Here is an 18,629-nt window from a genome sequence, read left to right as displayed (position 1 = left end):
TATACAATTCTTCTCTTAATTAATTACCAACAGCAGAATAATAATAATTAAATATAGAAAGAAATTATCGTTCTTCTCCAGTATTATTTACAGATATGTAGCATGTAAAATTAGAATAAAAATGCGATGGCCGGGAATCGCACCCGGATCAACTGCTTGGAAGGCAACTATGCTAACCATTACACCACCATCGCTTAATTAATACTATATACAATTCTTCTCTTAATTAATTACCAACAGCAGAATAATAATAATTAAATATAGAAAGAAATTATCGTTCTTCTAAAGTATTATTTACAGATATGTAGCATGTAAAATTAGAATATAAATGCGATGGCCGGGAATCGAACCCGGATCAAATGTTTGGATGGCAACTATGCTAACCATTACACCACCATCACTTAATTAATATTATATAAAATTCTTCTCTTAATTAATTACCAACAGCAAAATAATAATAATTAAATATAGAAAGAAATTATCGTTCTTCTCCAGTATTATTTACAGATATGTAGCATGTAAAATTAGAATAAAAATGCGATGGCCGGGAAACGAACCCGGATCAACTGCTTGGAAGGCAACTATGCTAACCATTACACCACCATCGCTTAATTAATATTATATAAAATTCTTCCCTTAATTAATTACCAACAGCAAAATAATAATAATTAAATATAGAAAGAAATTATCGTTCTTCTCCAGTATTATTTACAGATATGTAGCATGTAATATTAGAATAAAAATGCGATGGCCGGGAATCGAACCCGGATCAACTGCTTGGAAGGCAACTATGCTAACCATTACACCACCATTTTTTTTTTTTTTAACATCTTTATTTCCCAAGGTCACTTACATACCTGAAAGAAATTGGTCGTGTAGACATAAGACATAGACGGTAAATACAAGTAGAATGTTGGCACATACAGAGTGCTTTAAGAACAATACAAATCACAGCATCATATTACATTTTTTGAACTTATCAAAGTAGACAACAACGTTTAAAAGAGAGACAGTATTATACAGAAATTTAGGGGTACTACAAATAAGATCTTACAGATATTACACTAGTCATATCATGTTAAAATGAGGCAGTCAGAAAGTTTGCGAAATTCTTGTGGAAAGGTACCATACCAAAAGTTTTCCACCTGGTGCGTTTTAAGAATTCATGATAATCTGTGACACTTATGTGACTGCGCCTGGAATCAATATAGTATAAGGTGTGCCCTATTAGCCAAGTAACAGCATTATTGCGGGTTGGAGGGTACCAATGATAATCGGGTAAGGTAATAATATCAGGCGTAAAATGGTGTGGAGATGTCCGACATACGATAGCAAGGAGAGCACATAGTTTTAACCACACAGACCTGACTATCTGGCAAGAGGTGTATCTGTGGAGAATGGTGTCGGGGTGTCCACAATGAGAACACGCATTATGTGGTAGGCGATGGATGTCGAACAAACGTTGATTCGTAGCATGAATATCATGCACAACACTGTACCATAAACTACGTACACAAGTAGGAAGAAACTTTCTATGAATATTAAACCATATGCGGTTCCAGTTACAACTATTATGGTTCTGCTGTACTCGTATCGTAGTTGTAGTAATGGTCATTTTTAAAAAATACAGATAAAGTCCACGAGAACAGATTTCGCTTATCTCATCATGTTGAGGTAGATAACTCCAGGCTAGGACGAATTTATATACATATAAGGGTGCTTGTTGAAGGAAAGGAACATTGGGTGGATTTGGAGCAGGTAAGGTGGGCGTCCAACATTGTAGCCATTGTTGTGTATGACTATGGTCCAAATGATACAATTTATAGCTACGTAATAAAAATAATATTTTACACTTGAGTCGGACATTGATTAAAGCAAGGCCACCATAGTCTACTGGTAACACCATTACTACCTGTGGAACTCGGAAGAAAAAGCCGCACCAAATAAACCAGCCAACTATCGATTGCACTTTTTTGGCACAGATTTCAGGAAGTGGCCATACCTGTGCTGTATACCATAATTGAGAACATATATAAGTATTTACATACCATACTCTCTGGATTAAATTCAGCTGTCGATGACGATTTTGGAGAACAACTGTCCTGATTTTATTGATTATTGGCGTCCAGACTGTCTCAGAGTCTGGATCAAGATTACTCGTAAAATTAACACCTAAAATTTTTAGTTTCGTCACAATTTCTGAGTTACAGATAGTTAACCCTTTATTGACCGTAGCCCAATTATTAAAAGTTAAACTCTTCGTTTTATTCACATTAATACTTGCTCCACTAGCATTACAATAGCTATTTAAGCACTGATGCACATAGTTGACCTGAGCAACAGTGGTACAACTGATTGAGACATCATCAGCGAAAGCAAAACAAACATTATTTTGAAAATCATGTAAATGTGAGACTGGAAAACAGGACAAATTTTGCAATAAAGGTTCAAGAACTAAGCCAAATAACAACATTGACAATGGACATCCTTGGCGGATACCTCGCTTGATAGATATGGGTGAGCTAAAGTAACCATTGATGTGAAGCTGGGATTTTGCATTGTGATATAAATTTTTAATAGTATCAATAAAGCGTGAATCAAAACCAAATGCTTGTAATACAGCGTACAGATAGTTATGCTCAACAAAATCAAAAGCATGTTTGAAATCTATAGAAGTGACACAGGCAGGAAGCTGTTGCACTTGAAAATATCCCATGATGTCTCGTAGGCTACACAGGGCATAATAAATATTACGTTCTTTTGATAGCGCTGCTTGCTTACCACTTAAAAGTTTCACGAGAACTTTTTCCATGCGTACTTTATATACCTTAGACAATAATTTTACATCAGTATTTAACAGCGTAATGGGTCTAAAATTAGAAATATGAGCTGGGGCTCCTTTTTTTGGAACTAAAATAATGATACCATCATTTTGCATAACATTGCCAGAGTGAAACATATCATTAAGTACAGCAGTAAAAGTATCTCCTACCACATCCCAATACTGTTTATAGAAGAGAAAAATGAGTCCATCCTTTCCAGGACTGCTACAATGCTTGGTAGTATTTAACACATCATAAATCTCTTGTTTAGTAATCGGGGCTAACAATGGCGCATTGTCAGCCTCTGTTAATTTACAGGATATATTGGAAAAGAAAGTGGGCCATGTCTGAGTAGCAACTGGATGCGATGCAAATAGTTGTTCATAATGCTGTGTTAAACTGGACATAATGTCAGGTAATGCAGTGACAACTTGGCCATTTTCTAATACAAGGTGTTCCATAAAATTAGTTCTCCTTCTATTATGTTGCCGCATGATGTGGAAAAATGTAACTCGTTCATTGGACAACAATAATTTCGAATCGAATGATTTAGTGATAGTCTGTAAGTAGTCGTTTTCTAATCGAATTAATTTTGCTTTTATTTTATTAATATGCATATACGTGTGCGCAGAGGGAGGCTGTTGCCACAACTCATGTAACACTTTGTACAGATAGTCAATGGTATTTTTGCTATTCTGACGATATTCAGAATGCATCCATTGGAAAAAGGATTTAATTTTATGCTTAGCATATTGAACCCACCACAAATTTAAACTGTCGAAATATCTCTGTTGTCGACACCAGTAATCCCATTTCTCTCGAAACAGTTCTTTAATATCATCAGATTTCAGAAGCTGTGGATTAAGTTTCCAGTTAGAGGGACCGAACGTTGGGTTCAAACCAAGGAGAGGGGGAGGAAATTTGAGCAACATAGACACAGCACTATGATCACTAAACGGAGCCATAAGAACACTAATGTCACACACACGAGGTATGAGATCGAAGGAGGTATAGATCCTGTCTATGCGTGATTTCACTGATGGAGTGACATGCGTATAAATGATATCAGTTCGTTTGGACCGCCAGGTGTCAACTAATCGGAATCCGTGGACCAGTCGTTCTAACGCTAAGCATTTATTAAAATAGCCAGTAGAATCGTCACAAAACAAAATGGAATTGAAATCTCCAGCAAGGATAATACTCGTATGCGGCACAGAAAACAGAGGCACGATATCAGCATTAAAAAATTTTTCACGGTCAGTTTTGTGTAGAAAACCTGACAGGCAATACACATTTACATATAGAATATTATCGCATACAAGGCTGAGCCCATTGCCAGATGGTAAACGAGTAAGGTGGTGCACATGGATTCCTTTCTTCACTAATATTGCAGTACCTCTACCACTATATCCAAGATTAACAAAACAATTATACCGATCTATAAAACTTAAATCGGCAATTTTTAGTTCTTGCAAATTGAGTATATCAAAGTCATGTAATCGTATAAAGTTTTGTAACAAGCGTTGTTTCGTAGGACTAGTTATACCATTTAAATTTAAAGTACCCACTTTACGAACAGTGACAATAGGGTAAGACATACACAGCTGATAGAAAGTAAATAGAGTTATTAGAGCTGCAAAATAAACAAACTGCATGATGAGACCTGACAAACAGAAAAAAGAAAAAAACAACACTATTCAGGTTGATTCTTTACACTGTCTGTTTGTAGTGAATCGTCAAGGACAGTCGAGAAGCTAGGTTGCGATGATGTAATCGAAGCACCAACAACAGGTTCACGTGAGTCACGTGTCACGACAGCCTTCCCTTTCCCTGTGTTTGTTTTGATTTTCTTGTGTGTTGACAAGGCAATCTTACCTGCTTTTTCACTTATATAAACCGTTCTCACAGTTTTGCTGCTTTCCGCATCTACTGATTCAGATAAAGGAGGCGGAAGGTCGTGAAGTACTTTAGTAGGCGGTATCTGAGAAGCACTGGTATTAGAAGCTTCCTCTATTGCCGACACACTCGTTAACGAACACTGGTCATTGACATCAGGCACCATGGGCGGATCTCCTATATCTTCGGGGGACGCACTAGTTATCGAATCCTGTATCCCGGTATCCGTGGGTCGATCCATGGAAGTAGGCACATTCAGCACAGGAAACTCATTGAGGTCCTGTAGCGATGGAGCACTGTGGGCACTGGGTAATGAGTCAGATAAGACCGTTGTTAATGTACTGTTACCAGGTTGAAAGCTCTGATCGGCTGTGTAACGAGGAGTTTGAGGAAGAGTTTTTCCAGATAACTGGGACATATTGAGCGTCAGAGGAGCAGTACTCAAATGTTTGGAGCGCTGTAGACGTCGGGGACAAGAATTAAACGTGTGATCGACCTGGTGGCACGCGAAGCAAGTTGGGGGTTGCCCAGAGTATATCACACTTGTTCGATAACCTTGGATGAGTAATTTCGAAGGAATATGCTTCTTGAGTTCCATATACGCTATACGTACGCCATTAAACACAGGAAAGCGGTACTTCTGGGACCACTGTTCATTTTCTATCTTTTTCACACTTCCGTAATTACTGAGGGCAGAATTGAGAAAACTAACATCTAGTTCAAGGGGAAGATCTGTGATACGCACACGTGTAAGAGTATCTGAAGCATTTTGAACTGAAACAAGACTCCGGGAGCCATCTTGATGCAAAAAAGGAAGTTCACTAGGTGTATTAAGGAGAAATTGTTCAAATTTTTCTGGAGAACTAAATTTTAAGAACACACAATATTCCTCACTGTTTAATTGAATACCATCAATCTGATCCAAATTCACATGTACTTGTTCATCCAGCCAAACATGGATATCCAAAGCAGTTGGGCGTATATGTCGTGTACTTTTATCGAATGCAAGTTTCACTGTGTTCTGACGTAAACCACGAAACATGATGCGCACCAAAACAAACAAAAAAAAATACTTTTCAAACAATAACTAGATACTCTACAAGTATCAAAGCTGTTCACTATAGCAAGATAGCACTAATAACAGACACTTGAAATAGCACTTAGCTAGCCGCACTTAACTGGCGACTCGGTAGTCACAACGAGCAGGAGCAAACGTCCGCACTCCTTCACGTCTACCGGTGAACTCCCATCCATCGCTTAATTAATACTATATACAATTCTTCTCTTAATTAATTACCAACAGCAGAATAATAATAATTAAATATAGAAAGAAATTATTGTTCCTCTCCAGTATTATTTACAGATATGTAGTATGTAAAATTAGAATAAAAATACGATGGCCCGGAATCGAACGCGGATCAACTGCTTGGAAGGCAACTATGCTAACCATTACACCACCATCGCTTAGTTAATATTATATAAAATTCTTCTCTTAATAAATTAAGAAAAAGAGAATAATAATTAAATATAGAAAGAAATTATCGTTCTTCTCCAGTATTATTTACAGATATGTAGCATGTAAAATTAGAATATAAATGCGATGGCCGGGAATCGAACCCGGATCAACTGCTTGGAAGGCAACTATGCTAACCATTACACCACCATCGCTTATTTAATATTATATAAAATTCTTCTCTTAATAAATTAAGAAAAAGAGAATAATAATTAAATATAGAAAGAAATTATCGTTCTTCTCCAGTATTATTTACAGATATGTAGCATGTAAAATTAGAATATAAATGCGATGGCCGGGAATCGAACCCGGATCAACTGCTTGGAAGGCAACTATGCTAACCATTACACCACCATCGCTTAGTTAATATTATATAAAATTCTTCTCTTAATAAATTAAGAAAAAGAGAATAATAATTAAATATAGAAAGAAATTATCGTTCTTCTCCAGTATTATTTACAGATATGTAGCATGTAAAATTAGAATAGAAATGCGATGGCCGGGAATCGAACCCGGATCAACTGCTTGGAAGGCAACTATGCTAACCATTACACCACCATCACTTAATTAATATTATATAAAATTCTTCTCTTAATTAATTACCAACAGCAAAATAATAATAATTAAATATAGAAAGAAATTATCGTTCTTCTCCAGTATTATTTACAGATATGTAGCATGTAAAATTAGAATATAAATGCGATGGCCGGGAATCGAACCCGGATCAACTGCTTGGAAGGCAACTATGCTAACCATTACACCACCATCACTTAATTAATATTATATAAAATTCTTCTCTTAATTAATTACCAACAGCAAAATAATAATAATTAAATATAGAAGGAAATTTTCGTTCTTCTCCAGTATTATTTACAGATATGTAGTATGTAAAATTAGAATATAAATGCGATGGCCGGGAATCGAACCCGGATCAACTGCTTGGAAGGCAACTATGCTAACCATTACACCACCATCGCTTAGTTAATATTATATAAAATTCTTCTCTTAATAAATTAAGAAAAAGAGAATAATAATTAAATATAGAAAGAAATTATCGTTCTTCTCCAGTATTATTTACAGATATGTAGCATGTAAAATTAGAATATAAATGCGATGGCCGGGAATCGAACCCGGATCAACTGCTTGGAAGGCAACTATGCTAACCATTACACCACCATCGCTTAGTTAATATTATATAAAATTCTTCTCTTAATAAATTAAGAAAAAGAGAATAATAATTAAATATAGAAAGAAATTATTGTTCCTCTCCAGTATTATTTACAGATATGTAGCATGTAAAATTAGAATAAAAATGCGATGGCCCGGAATCGAACGCGGATCAACTGCTTGGAAGGCAACTATGCTAACCATTACACCACCATCGCTTAATTAATACTATATACAATTCTTCTCTTAATTAATTACCAACAGCAGAATAATAATAATTAAATATAGAAAGAAATTATCGTTCTTCTCCAGTATTATTTACAGATATGTAGCATGTAAAATTAGAATATAAATGCGATGGCCGGGAATCGAACCCGGATCAACTGCTTGGAAGGCAACTATGCTAACCATTACACCACCATCGCTTATTTAATATTATATAAAATTCTTCTCTTAATAAATTAAGAAAAAGAGAATAATAATTAAATATAGAAAGAAATTATCGTTCTTCTCCAGTATTATTTACAGATATGTAGCATGTAAAATTAGAATAGAAATGCGATGGCCGGGAATCGAACCCGGATCAACTGCTTGGAAGGCAACTATGCTAACCATTACACCACCATCACTTAATTAATATTATATAAAATTCTTCTCTTAATTAATTACCAACAGCAAAATAATAATAATTAAATATAGAAGGAAATTTTCGTTCTTCTCCAGTATTATTTACAGATATGTAGCATGTAAAATTAGAATATAAATGCGATGGCCGGGAATCGAACCCGGATCAACTGCTTGGAAGGCAACTATGCTAACCATTACACCACCATCGCTTAGTTAATATTATATAAAATTCTTCTCTTAATAAATTAAGAAAAAGAGAATAATAATTAAATATAGAAAGAAATTATCGTTCTTCTCCAGTATTATTTACAGATATGTAGCATGTAAAATTAGAATAGAAATGCGATGGCCGGGAATCGAACCCGGATCAACTGCTTGGAAGGCAACTATGCTAACCATTACACCACCATCACTTAATTAATATTATATAAAATTCTTCTCTTAATTAATTACCAACAGCAAAATAATAATAATTAAATATAGAAGGAAATTTTCGTTCTTCTCCAGTATTATTTACAGATATGTAGCATGTAAAATTAGAATATAAATGCGATGGCCGGGAATCGAACCCGGATCAACTGCTTGGAAGGCAACTATGCTAACCATTACACCACCATCGCTTAGTTAATATTATATAAAATTCTTCTCTTAATAAATTAAGAAAAAGAGAATAATAATTAAATATAGAAAGAAATTATCGTTCTTCTCCAGTATTATTTACAGATATGTAGCATGTAAAATTAGAATAGAAATGCGATGGCCGGGAATCGAACCCGGATCAACTGCTTGGAAGGCAACTATGCTAACCATTACACCACCATCACTTAATTAATATTATATAAAATTCTTCTCTTAATTAATTACCAACAGCAAAATAATAATAATTAAATATAGAAAGAAATTATCGTTCTTCTCCAGTATTATTTACAGATATGTAGCATGTAAAATTAGAATATAAATGCGATGGCCGGGAATCGAACCCGGATCAACTGCTTGGAAGGCAACTATGCTAACCATTACACCACCATTGCTTAATTAATATTATATAAATTTCTTCTCTTAATTAATTACCAACAGCAGAATAATAATAATTAAATATAGAAAGAAATTATTGTTCCTCTCCAGTATTATTTACAGATATGTAGCATGTAAAATTAGAATATAAATGCGATGGCCGGGAATCGAACCCGGATCAACTGCTTGGAAGGCAACTATGCTAACCATTACACCACCATTGCTTAATTAATATTATATAAATTTCTTCTCTTAATTAATTACCAACAGCAGAATAATAATAATTAAATATAGAAAGAAATTATTGTTCCTCTCCAGTATTATTTACAGATATGTAGTATGTAAAATTAGAATAAAAATACGATGGCCCGGAATCGAACGCGGATCAACTGCTTGGAAGGCAACTATGCTAACCATTACACCACCATCGCTTAGTTAATATTATATAAAATTCTTCTCTTAATAAATTAAGAAAAAGAGAATAATAATTAAATATAGAAAGAAATTATCGTTCTTCTCCAGTATTATTTACAGATATGTAGCATGTAAAATTAGAATATAAATGCGATGGCCGGGAATCGAACCCGGATCAACTGCTTGGAAGGCAACTATGCTAACCATTACACCACCATCACTTAATTAATATTATATAAAATTCTTCTCTTAATTAATTACCAACAGCAAAATAATAATAATTAAATATAGAAAGAAATTATCGTTCTTCTCCAGTATTATTTACAGATATGTAGCATGTAAAATTAGAATATAAATGCGATGGCCGGGAATCGAACCCGGATCAACTGCTTGGAAGGCAACTATGCTAACCATTACACCACCATCACTTAATTAATATTATATAAAATTCTTCTCTTAATTAATTACCAACAGCAAAATAATAATAATTAAATATAGAAGGAAATTATCGTTCTTCTCCAGTATTATTTACAGATATGTAGCATGTAAAATTAGAATATAAATGCGATGGCCGGGAATCGAATCCGGATCAAATGTTTGGATGGCAACTATGCTAACCATTACACCACCATCACTTAATTAATATTACATAAAATTCTTCTCTTAATTAATTACCAACAGCAGAATAATAATAATTAAATATAGAAAGAAATTATCGTTCTTCTCCAGTATTATTTACAGATATGTAGCATGTAAAATTAGAATAGAAATGCGATGGCCGGGAATCTTTTTTTTCACTTTTTTATTGTTCTTTAGGATTACAGAGTAATTACATATGAAATACAATATACTATAACAGCAGGAGTATTACATGATTACAGGATGAATATACAAATAATGTTTACAGCATTTATACAGTAGAGAAATGTCACACAGATATCGACAAATAGTATACAAGAGTGCTAAAATCATGATTTGATGGAGAGAAGTAGAATTTTACCATGCTATTTTTGAACTTTAAATATATTCAGAAAGTACAATGTCCAGGTAGTTCGCAAATAGCTTTTTCTTTCTAGCGGGCGGAAAGTGTCTGTATTGAGTGCACAAGAAATCTTGATAGTCTGTTACAAAGCTTAGTTTTGAGGATTGTAGTATGTATTCAATCGTATGAGCTGCTAACCAGGTTATTGAATTGAGTTTAGTGGTTGGATAAAAGTGAAAGTCCGGTAGAACGAATATGCGAACCGTGGTAAGAGTAGGAACTGTACGGCAGATTTTGCTGACAGCTGTTTGGAATTTGAGCCATATTGTCGCTGCAGATCCACATTGAATTAAGCGATGCACAATATCATCTTCATTACCACATGTGACACAACTAGTAGTGTCACTAAATTTGAGACGGTGCTTTTTGGCATTCGTGGGGAGAACCTCATTGACAACAGTGTACCAAGTCGATTGAACAGATCGTGGAATGTGACGAGCAAACACACTGCCCCAAATCTGGGACCAATTGTTGTTTGGATGTTTCAGTTCCATACGAGGAGGCTCAAGGTTCAGCTGGTTGAGGAGCAAGATATAAAAGCACTTCACTGAAGTTATTGATGCTTGTTGTTCAGCACTCATATAAATATAATCAGCAACCACGTCTCTGAAATACCAGTAGCAACAAGGGATTGAATTAATATGTAGAGGCAAGTTTTTACCTATACGTTCGATACAATCAGCTAAGATACCATGGCTGACCCAATTTACATTGTGTTGAATATTTTCAAATGATTGAAACTTGAATAAAGCAGTAGCTTTACATTCAATATGAACAAGACCCAAACCTCCATTTCCGGTGGGTAGACAGGTATATGGGTATTTGACTCTGAAGACGTGACCGTGCCAAAGAAACCAATTCCCAACACTGGTAAGACGTTTCGCAACGTGGGAGGGCATAGGTAGGATCTGGGCTAGATACCATAGTTTGGAAAATGCGAAGACATTTAGAAAATACACTCTGGACCGTAAGCTGAGTTGACGGGATCTGTGAAGTGGGAGAACATGTCGCACAGTATTAACTAACTGGTTGTAATTTAACTGTATGGTTTCAGCAAACAGAGGCGTGAAGGTTATCCCAAGGATTTTTAATTGGTCGACCGTTCGTATTTGTGTGATAAAAGAGTTCTGTACAAGTGGCAGTATTTTAGTCTTTGCACGATTTACCAGAGTGCCAGACATATTCACATAATCTTCAATGCATGCTTCTACAGAATGAAGATCCTCTTGGTCACGTAAGAACACCGTCACATCATCCGCATAACTGCAAACTTTTAATCCATTATTATGAAAAGAAATCCCTTGTATATGTGCTGCAATGTGCCAGAGTAGAGGACTAAGGGAAATAATAAAAAGGGTCATGCTCAGAGGACAGCCTTGTCGGACACTGCGTTTGATTTTTATGGGCTCACTCAAAAATCCGTTGATTTTAAGTTTTGTTTGTGCTTCATCATAGAGTACACGGATCCATCTCATGAATTTCTCCCCTATGCCAAACTTTTGTAGAAGCACCCATAAATAGGCATGATTTACTCTATCAAATGCCTGATGGAAATCAATAGATAAAACCGCAGGAGTGCTAGAGGAAGCTTGGCAACTAGCAATTACATCCCGAATCGTTTGCAGAAGATGATAGATTTTCCTATCTCCTACACTTGCAAATTGGTATGGCCCTGCCAAGGATTCCAAATATGGTTGTAGTCTATTATTCAAGCAGCGGGCCAGAATTTTATAGTCAGAGTTCATTAGTGTGATGGGTCGGTAATCAGTAACTAAAGTCGCAGTATTTACTTTGGGAATAAGGACTGTCACTCCTGGAGATTTATACTTTTGCACAGGCGCATCACTGAAATATTCATTGACTATGTCTGTTAATGTGTCTCCTATCAAAGGGAAGAAGCGTTGGTACCATTCTGCTGGAAGTCCATCTAGACCAGGAGATTTGTTAGAAGGGGCATTCATCACAGCAGATTCTACCTCTTCTTTCGAAATCGGGGTGTCCATCGCTCTAGCTGAATCATAATCGAGCACTGGAGAAAGGTTGTGGAAAATCTGTTGTTGGGTGTTTGCTTCGTCGCAGTCACCAAATAGGGAACTATAGTAGGTGTAAAACGCTGTTCTGATTTCAGGGAAAGAGGAAAATGTGTTCCCTTCGTCATCTTGAATGCGTGCTACTAATTTACTCGCACCACGCTTATACTCCTGTATAACATGATGTAGGGATGGCTCTTCTTCGAGGTCGAATATAGGAGATTTACTTCTGATAAGTACACCTTTCATTCTGTTTCTGGTCATGGTTAAAAGTTTTGCTTTAAATTTATTAACAGTACATAGAAGCGTACGATCAGAAAGTGCTGAATGTTGAGCATCACATAAACATCTGTAATAAAAATTGTACGATCATCTCGACTCTTCTCTGACGAATACCATCTGGAAAAACTAGAAACACGAGGTTTCAGATATTGATGCCACCATTCGCTGAGCGTTCGAAAATGTCGTCGTTGTGTCACCCAATAGTGCCATTTAGCTGTAAAAGCTTCACAGTAATTAGTGTCAGCGAGAAGGGAAGTGTTGAAGTGCCAGTATCCTCTACCACGTTCAATTTTGACATCAGGAATTTTCAAAGATATGGCGTATGCGTGATGATCAGAAAAGATGGTAGGAGTTACTTCTACGTCTATAATCTTTTTAGCTAGGCTGGGAGACAAATAGATACGGTCAATTCTTGAAGCTGAATTATTCCGAACGTAAGTATATCCACGTTCATGTGGACGTTTCAATGGCCAGCTGTCTTGTAAGTGAAACCCTTTAACCAGTTCATTTAAGGTAGGACAGTAGTTAAAACCAGGAGATTGGTCTTCAGGACGGAGTACTGCGTTGAAATCTCCAGCCAGTAAAAAATGGTCAGTGTTTGAGGAGAAGGCAGATGCAACATCATGTACATAAAATTCATTCCTTTCTACACGATGTTGTGATCCGGATGGTGAATACAGATTTACGAGCTTTATGCTTCCTAATGTGCCAGTCATTATTCTGCCGGTTGGGTGAAATATTTCAGGTGTGAAGTTTACGTCACTCTTGACCACTATTGCAGTACCTGTGCCATTTGTGGTGTAATTATTATAAACTGTATAAGCTGCACCGAGATTTAGCCTTTCTAAGCCAACTTCCTGTAATAGCGCGACATCTATATGCGACTGAATTAGAAAATCACGTAACGAAAATGCTTTGGTAGGTGACTGCAGGTTGTTAATATTGATAGTTGCTATTTTAATAGACATGATGATGAAAAAGAAAAACATTGTAGAAAAATGTAAATCGGTTTGTAAGGACATCATATTTTACACAAGCTATTGAAATCAGGAAGAATCGATATGCTGAATAGAAATATCCTACAAACTGCACTATTACTGGAAACGGAAATGTCATACAACGTTCAATGTTGTCAAGAAATTGACAAACGGGAAACAGACACGAAGCGTATACTGTACACAACTAACCTAAGGTTAGAGTACTTACTTTTTATCGGAGGGACATGTAGAAACGCTATGTTCAGACTGTTGATCAGTTCTCTGAGAGAGGGCTTTACTCAGTTCTTGTCGTTTGGTGCGTTTACGTTTAGTATGGTCGGGGGAACTGGGTGCACTTCTTACTGTTTCTCGTGGAGACGGGTAGTCCTGCACTTGATCATCTGCTGGAAGACTGAGAACGGGGGAAGACAGAGACGAAGCACTGAAAGTTCCTAAGATTGGTTGAATTGGGGTTGAACTTTCATCGGTAATCATGGTACTGGAATCATCTTCTGGACAAGGGGGTAAGGAAATAACCATATTTGAAGGGGTGCCAAGTGGAGAGGGAGTTCAACGTTGAGGTTGCGGTTTTGCCTCCGGAATATCACCTGGTTGTTTGTTCAGAGAGGGGCGCTCATCAGCCTCATTATCACAGGAAAAGGTTTTGTCACGATCAGCAGCACATTGAGACATGAGGGGTGGAAAATCACTGGTATTGTTGATATCAGATGACACAGGCGTTACGGTATTATGCTCACTAACATGGGAAACACAACTTTCGGACACTGAAACCTTTGGAGACACTGCAGGTAAACTTGCTTCACTTCCTCGTGGCAGAATAGGTGGGGCAAGGTTGGAAAATTTCGGAACAAAATCCGGCGGTGATATCAAATTGGAGGGCTTTGGAACAGATACTCGTCCAGCATAACTCAAGGTACCAGAAACAGCCTGTGGGGGAGGACGGAGTGGACATGCGGAGTGTAGATGTTGGAGAGAATTGCAGCGCAAGCATGTCTTTTGTTGACCGGAATAGGTAACACAATATCTACTGTTCTGAATACTTATGAACGAAGGGATGGTATGTTTCAGTTCCATTTTGATCAACTTAGTACCTGTTCGTATAGGGTAGACATGGTCGGCTGAATAAAGTTCATCCTGTATACTATATATCTTGCCGTATTTCTCAAAGACATCCCTGACTTCATTATGTGACAACTCCAAGGGAGTAACATGCAGTTTCACTGTTAGAATGCTAACATTTGCCCAAGTTACTTTTATGTCATATGAACTTTGTGAAACTTTACAACACCATTTGTATCACGAAGGATTTTTTCACATAAATGTAAAGAGACCAATTTGACAAAAATACATTTACGATACATGTCCATTTCGATACTCAAGACTTGATCAACAGTAAAGGCGAAGGTGGTATGCAACCACTCATGAATTACAAGAGACGTAGGGCGCTCAGAGACAGGGCCAAAATCAAACTTCAGAGTGTTTACTCGTTTGAGAGTTGACATCTTTAAATGGAGCACAGTATTCAAAAGGAAGAAAACGAAAACTTAAGAAAAGCAAAAAAAAAAAAAAAAAAAAAAAAAAAAACTTGAAAAAAAAATAATAGAAACTTCACTATATCAAACAATGGGAAAACAAACACTCACACGTAGAAAGCGAGGTATTTGACAACCAAACACTACGAAGTGAATCAATCACAGAGAGCGCGCAGCACACGTCCACACACTCCAGCAACCAAACACGTACGAATCGAACCCGGATCAACTGCTTGGAAGGCAACTATGCTAACCATTACACCACCATCGCTTAATTAATATTATATACAATTCTTCTCTTAATAAATTAAGAAAAAGAGAATAATAATTAAATATAGAAAGAAATTATCGTTCTTCTCCAGTATTATTTACAGATATGTAGCATGTAAAATTAGAATATAAATGCGATGGCCGGGAATCGAACCCGGATCAACTGCTTGGAAGGCAACTATGCTAACCATTACACCACCATCACTTAATTAATATTATATAAAATTCTTCTCTTAATACATTAAGAAAAAGAGAATAATAATTAAATATAGAAAGAAATTATCGTTCTTCTCCAGTATTATTTACAGATATGTAGCATGTAAAATTAGAATATAAATGCGATGGCCGGGAATCAAACCCGGATCAATTTCTTGGAAGGCAACTATGCTAACCATTACATCACCATTGCTTAATTAATATTATATAAAATTCTTCTCTTAATACATTAAGAAAAAGAGAATAATAATTAAATATAGAAAGAAATTATCGTTCTTCTCCAGTATTATTTACAGATATGTAGCATGTAAAATTAGAATAGAAATGCAATGGCCGGGAATCGAACCCGGATCAACTGCTTGGAAGGCAGCTATGCTAACCATTACACCACCATTGCTTAATTAATATTACATAAAATTCTTCTCTTAATTAATTACCAACAGCAGAATAATAATAATTAAATATAGAAAGAAATTATCGTTCTTCTCCAGTATTATTTACAGATATGTAGCATGTAAAATTAGAATAGAAATGCGATGGCCATGAACCGAACCCGGATCAACTGCTTGGAAGGCAACTATGCTAACCATTACACCACCATTTTTTATAAACATCTTTATTTCCCAAGGTCACTTACATACCTGAAAGAAATTGGTCGTGTAGACATAAGACATAGACGGTAAATACAAGTAGAATGTTGGCACATACAGAGTGCTTTAAGAACAATACAAATCACAGCATCATATTATATTTTTTGAACTTATCAAAGTAGACAACAACGTTTAAAAGAGAGACAGTATTATACAGAAATTTAGGGGTACTACAAATAAGATCTTACAGATATTACACTAGTCATATCATGTTAAAATGAGGCAGTCAGAAAGTTTGCGAAATTCTTGTGGAAAGGTACCATACCAAAAGTTTTCCACCTGGTGCGTTTTAAGAATTCATGATAATCTGTGACACTTATGTGACTGCGCCTGGAATCAATATAGTATAAGGTGTGCCCTATTAGCCAAGTAACAGCATTATTGCGGGTATGAGGGTACCAATGACAATCGGGTAAGGTAATAATATCAGGCGTAAAATGGTGTGGAGATGTCCGACATACGATAGCAAGGAGAGCACATAGTTTTAACCACACAGACCTGACTATCTGGCAAGAGGTGTATCTGTGGAGGATGGTGTCGGGGTGTCCACAATGGGAACACGCATTATGTGGTAGGCGATGGATGTCGAACAAACGTTGATTAGTAGCATGAATATCATGCACAACACTGTACCATAAACTACGTACACAAGTAGGAAGAAACTTTCTATGAATATTAAACCATATCTGGTTCCAGTTACAACTATTATGGTTCTGTACTCGTATCGTAGTTGTAGTAACGGTCATTTTTAAAAAATACAGATAAAGTCCACGAGAACAGATTTCGCTTATCTCATCATGTTGAGGTAGATAACTCCAGGCTAGGACGAATTTATATACATATAAGGGTGCGTGTTGAAGGAAAGGAACATTGGGTGGATTTGGAGCAGGTAAGGTGGGCGTCCAACATTGTAGCCATTGTTGTGTATGATTATGGTCTAAATGATACAATTTATAGCTACGTAATAAAAATAATATTTTACACTTGAGTCGGACATTGATTAAAGCAAGGCCACCATTGTCTACTGGTAACACCATTACTACCTGTGGAACTCGGAAGAAAAAGCCGACCAAATAAACCAGCCAACGATCGATTGCACTTTTTTGGCACAGATTTCAGTAAGTGGCCATACCTGTGCTGTATACCATAATTGAGAACATATATAAGTATTTACATACCATACTCTCTGGATTAAATTCAGCTGTCGATGACGATTTTGGAGAACAACTGTCCTGATTTTATTGATTATTGGCATCCAGACTGTCTCAGAGTCTGGATCAAGATTACTCGTAAAATTAACACCTAAAATTTTTGTTTCGTTACAATTTCTGAGTGACAGATAGTTAACCCTTTATTGACCGTAGCCCAATTATTAAAGGTTAAACTCTTCGTTTTATTGACATTAATACTTGCTCCATTAGCATTACAATAGCTATTTAAGCACTTGTGCACATAGTTGACCTGAGCAAAAGTGGTACAACTGATTGATACATCATCAGCGAAAGCAAAACAAACAATATTTTAAAAATCATGTGAATGTGAGACTGGAAAACAGGACAAATTTTGCAATAAAGGTTCAAGAACTAAGCCAAATAACAACATTGACAATGGACATCCTTGGCGGATACCTCGCTTGATAGATATGGGTGAGCTAAAGTAACCATTGATGTGAAGCTGGGATTTTGCATTGTGATATAAATTTTTAATATTATCAATAAAGCGTGAATCAAAACCAAATGCTTGTAATACAGCGTACAGATAGTTATGCTCAACAAAATCAAAAGCATGTTTGAAATCTATAGAAGTGACACAGGCAGGAAGCTGTTGCACTTGAAAATATCCCATGATGTCTGGTAGGCTACACAGGGCATAATAAATATTACGTTCTTTTGATAGCGCTGCTTGCTTACCACTTAAAAGTTTCTCGAGAACTTTTTCCATGCGTACTTTATATACCTTAGACAATAATTTTACATCAGTATTTAACAGCGTAATGGGTCTAAAATTAGAAATATGAGCTGGGGCTCCTTTTTTTGGAACTAAAATAATGATACCATCATTTTGCATAACATTGCCAGATTGAAACATATCATTAAGTACAGCAGTGAAAGTATCTCCTACCACATCCCAATACTGTTCATAGAAGAGAAAAATGA

General features: G+C 36.1%; 20 non-coding genes across 20 annotated transcripts; all 20 read right to left on the bottom strand.

The window, feature by feature from the left end:
• Positions 1–122: 122 nt before the first annotated feature.
• On the bottom strand, positions 123–194 carry TRNAG-UCC (transfer RNA glycine (anticodon UCC)). Its single transcript has one exon. It is a non-coding gene; the product is annotated as a tRNA-Gly (tRNA).
• Positions 195–536: 342 nt separating this feature from the next.
• Positions 537–608, bottom strand: TRNAG-UCC (transfer RNA glycine (anticodon UCC)). Its single transcript has one exon. It is a non-coding gene; the product is annotated as a tRNA-Gly (tRNA).
• A 5,706-nt stretch (positions 609–6,314) lies between these two features.
• Positions 6,315–6,386, bottom strand: TRNAG-UCC (transfer RNA glycine (anticodon UCC)). The gene has a single exon. It is a non-coding gene; the product is annotated as a tRNA-Gly (tRNA).
• Positions 6,387–6,518: 132 nt separating this feature from the next.
• Positions 6,519–6,590, bottom strand: TRNAG-UCC (transfer RNA glycine (anticodon UCC)). The gene has a single exon. It is a non-coding gene; the product is annotated as a tRNA-Gly (tRNA).
• Positions 6,591–6,722: 132 nt separating this feature from the next.
• On the bottom strand, positions 6,723–6,794 carry TRNAG-UCC (transfer RNA glycine (anticodon UCC)). The gene has a single exon. It is a non-coding gene; the product is annotated as a tRNA-Gly (tRNA).
• A 135-nt stretch (positions 6,795–6,929) lies between these two features.
• TRNAG-UCC (transfer RNA glycine (anticodon UCC)) lies at positions 6,930–7,001 on the bottom strand. The gene has a single exon. It is a non-coding gene; the product is annotated as a tRNA-Gly (tRNA).
• A 135-nt stretch (positions 7,002–7,136) lies between these two features.
• TRNAG-UCC (transfer RNA glycine (anticodon UCC)) lies at positions 7,137–7,208 on the bottom strand. The gene has a single exon. It is a non-coding gene; the product is annotated as a tRNA-Gly (tRNA).
• Positions 7,209–7,340: 132 nt separating this feature from the next.
• TRNAG-UCC (transfer RNA glycine (anticodon UCC)) lies at positions 7,341–7,412 on the bottom strand. The gene has a single exon. It is a non-coding gene; the product is annotated as a tRNA-Gly (tRNA).
• Positions 7,413–7,751: 339 nt separating this feature from the next.
• On the bottom strand, positions 7,752–7,823 carry TRNAG-UCC (transfer RNA glycine (anticodon UCC)). Its single transcript has one exon. It is a non-coding gene; the product is annotated as a tRNA-Gly (tRNA).
• A 132-nt stretch (positions 7,824–7,955) lies between these two features.
• TRNAG-UCC (transfer RNA glycine (anticodon UCC)) lies at positions 7,956–8,027 on the bottom strand. The gene has a single exon. It is a non-coding gene; the product is annotated as a tRNA-Gly (tRNA).
• Positions 8,028–8,162: 135 nt separating this feature from the next.
• TRNAG-UCC (transfer RNA glycine (anticodon UCC)) lies at positions 8,163–8,234 on the bottom strand. The gene has a single exon. It is a non-coding gene; the product is annotated as a tRNA-Gly (tRNA).
• Positions 8,235–8,366: 132 nt separating this feature from the next.
• On the bottom strand, positions 8,367–8,438 carry TRNAG-UCC (transfer RNA glycine (anticodon UCC)). Its single transcript has one exon. It is a non-coding gene; the product is annotated as a tRNA-Gly (tRNA).
• Positions 8,439–8,573: 135 nt separating this feature from the next.
• TRNAG-UCC (transfer RNA glycine (anticodon UCC)) lies at positions 8,574–8,645 on the bottom strand. Its single transcript has one exon. It is a non-coding gene; the product is annotated as a tRNA-Gly (tRNA).
• Positions 8,646–8,777: 132 nt separating this feature from the next.
• Positions 8,778–8,849, bottom strand: TRNAG-UCC (transfer RNA glycine (anticodon UCC)). The gene has a single exon. It is a non-coding gene; the product is annotated as a tRNA-Gly (tRNA).
• Positions 8,850–8,984: 135 nt separating this feature from the next.
• On the bottom strand, positions 8,985–9,056 carry TRNAG-UCC (transfer RNA glycine (anticodon UCC)). Its single transcript has one exon. It is a non-coding gene; the product is annotated as a tRNA-Gly (tRNA).
• Positions 9,057–9,191: 135 nt separating this feature from the next.
• On the bottom strand, positions 9,192–9,263 carry TRNAG-UCC (transfer RNA glycine (anticodon UCC)). Its single transcript has one exon. It is a non-coding gene; the product is annotated as a tRNA-Gly (tRNA).
• Positions 9,264–9,602: 339 nt separating this feature from the next.
• On the bottom strand, positions 9,603–9,674 carry TRNAG-UCC (transfer RNA glycine (anticodon UCC)). Its single transcript has one exon. It is a non-coding gene; the product is annotated as a tRNA-Gly (tRNA).
• A 135-nt stretch (positions 9,675–9,809) lies between these two features.
• TRNAG-UCC (transfer RNA glycine (anticodon UCC)) lies at positions 9,810–9,881 on the bottom strand. Its single transcript has one exon. It is a non-coding gene; the product is annotated as a tRNA-Gly (tRNA).
• Positions 9,882–15,740: 5,859 nt separating this feature from the next.
• Positions 15,741–15,812, bottom strand: TRNAG-UCC (transfer RNA glycine (anticodon UCC)). Its single transcript has one exon. It is a non-coding gene; the product is annotated as a tRNA-Gly (tRNA).
• A 336-nt stretch (positions 15,813–16,148) lies between these two features.
• On the bottom strand, positions 16,149–16,220 carry TRNAG-UCC (transfer RNA glycine (anticodon UCC)). The gene has a single exon. It is a non-coding gene; the product is annotated as a tRNA-Gly (tRNA).
• Between the last annotated feature and the right edge of the window lie 2,409 nt (positions 16,221–18,629).

The sequence above is a fragment of the Thermobia domestica genome, chromosome 15, assembly GCF_964235325.1.
Source record: "Thermobia domestica chromosome 15, izTheDome1.hap1.1, whole genome shotgun sequence".
Taxonomy (NCBI): domain Eukaryota; kingdom Metazoa; phylum Arthropoda; class Insecta; order Zygentoma; family Lepismatidae; genus Thermobia; species Thermobia domestica.
The sequence above is the reverse complement of the archived record's forward strand: the minus strand, read 5'-3'. Positions and strand labels throughout refer to the sequence as shown.